The sequence below is a fragment of the Notamacropus eugenii genome, chromosome X (assembly GCF_028372415.1).
Source record: "Notamacropus eugenii isolate mMacEug1 chromosome X, mMacEug1.pri_v2, whole genome shotgun sequence".
In the NCBI taxonomy this organism is placed as follows: domain Eukaryota; kingdom Metazoa; phylum Chordata; class Mammalia; order Diprotodontia; family Macropodidae; genus Notamacropus; species Notamacropus eugenii.
Window position 1 is genome coordinate 43,866,993 of NC_092879.1, and position 2,212 is coordinate 43,869,204.

Here is a 2,212-nt window from a genome sequence, read left to right on the forward strand (position 1 = left end):
GGCGAGGCTCTACCGTCGACCAATCAGCAGGCAGGAGAACAGTGGTGGGTGGGGCTAAGGCGGGGCTTAGACTACGGGGCGGGGCTTAGGCTGTGGGTGGGCTGAGCTAGGGAGGGAGGGGAGGCCCTGAGGGGGGGGGGGGCAGGGAGACCGTGGAGAGCGCCCTCTAGCGTCTAGACAGCAGACCGGCAGTTGGACTGCAGGTCCGCTGCGCCAGTGTAAATGGCGGGGGAGAGGCAGAGGGGCGGGGGGCGGCAGGAAGAGGGAGGGCCGGAAAGAAAGACTGGAGCCAGGAGGGGGAATGATCGAAGGATGGATTAATTTACCACCACCTCGCCTTTGTGTCCCGCACCTAGTCTAGTGCCTGGTACCTGGTAGCCGCTTAATAAATGTGTATTGTGAATGATTAACTGTGGGAGGCAAGAGGAAGAGGGGTGCCTTAGTGTAGTGAGTTCCACAACCCAGCTCTAGTGGAAATCTTTGATGGGTCTTAGGTCTCCGTTTCCTCTCTTGCTCCAGAGTCTAATTAGACTAGCGCTTACCTTCAAATGGCCTCCTCCCACCAGCTCCATCTATGCCTCTTTAGGAGTGTAGTGGAAAAAGCAGTGAACTTTAGAGGCAGAAAACCTGGGTTCAAATTTGAGCTCTTCTAGTTGCTAGCTGTTAACCCTTGGGCCAATCACCTCCCCTCCCTGGGCCTCAGTTTCCTCAGCTGTCAAATGAAGAGGTTGGACCATATGACCTCTGAGGTCCCTTCAGCTCTAGACCTAGGGTCCCAGGTGTGACCTTGGACCAATCACTTCAACTCTCCAGGCCTCAGTTACTCATCATCTGTAAAGGATGGGGCCAGACTGATGAGCTCCAAGGAGGCTTGCAGCTCTAGATCAAACGAGACAATATTTGTAAAGCACTCAGCACAGTGCCTGGCACAAAGTAGGCACTTCATAAGGGCTTCTTCCCATCCTCCTCCCTTTACTGTTGGATAGGTTTGGCCAGTTCCCACATTTTTTATTTTATTTTTTTGATTGGTGGGTTGGTAGATTTTTTCTTTATATCATAGTCATTTTCTTACATATTTCTCCTCCCCACCCTGCGTTGAGCCCTCCCTTGCAACAAAGAAGAGCACTTAAACAAAACTCACAAAGCAACCACAAACTTGTACAATACCCTCTCTGGAGGAGAGAAGTGTCTTTCATCTTCTGTTGCCTTGAATCAAAATTATTCGTTGCAATTGTTTATATCAAAGATACAGAGATAGAAAGACCTCAGAGAGCATCTAGTCCAGTCTCCTGATGAGGAAACTGAGGCCAGGAGAAAAGTGACTTACCTCAGCTTACACAAATAGTTAAGTATCCGAGGTGAGATTTGAACCCAGGTTCTCTGACACAAAAGCCAGTGCTCTCTATTCCGTAGCCCAGATGTGCTCATCGAGGAACACTTTTTTCCTCTCCTCATATGCAATGTCTATATGATTGTGTAGTAGAGTTATCTGGGTTCATATTTGAGCATCACTAATGAACTGTGAACCCACAGGAAAAGAATTGTGTCATTTATCTCTATATCTCCTTCAGAGCCCAGTAGCATGCCCTATACTTGATACAAACTCAATAAATGTTTGTTGACTGGGGGAATCGATCAATAAAATCCACTGGTAGGCACTTAATATGTGGCAAAGCAGGTCTTCTTTCAGGTCTACTGGATTTTGTGCTGTCTATTAGTGTGCGCATGTTCCATGCGCCGATGGTGAGTGGAATCATCTTTGCAGATGTTTTCATACATTTTGTACATTTTTTTGTGTTTTGACTGCATAGTGGGATTCCCTGCCTGCCACGGTAATCAGGCGAGGGTTGGATAAGCAGATAATGTTTAAGGCACCTTTTGTAGCCACTTCTTCACACCAGGAGGTGAGCAGTGTGATCCTTAAAAGGCTGCTCAGACATCCAGGGAGCTGCCGAGTTCCATGGCTGCTTCCAGTGAGAAACAACCCTGTGGCCTGGGCCATCTGTGTGCAGGGTTGTGATTACAGCTCCCAGTGTATCCACATCTGCTGCTTTATCACTTGCCTGTCGCCACAGGACTTTGAAGCATAATAGTGAAATGGTATGGGTGATGTCTTTTGATTAGTGCGTAAATTGGATTTAAGTGAGGCAGAATTGCACGGTAATCAGCCTCACTCTCTCCAGTGTCAAGATGACTGGCCATGGCTCAGGAT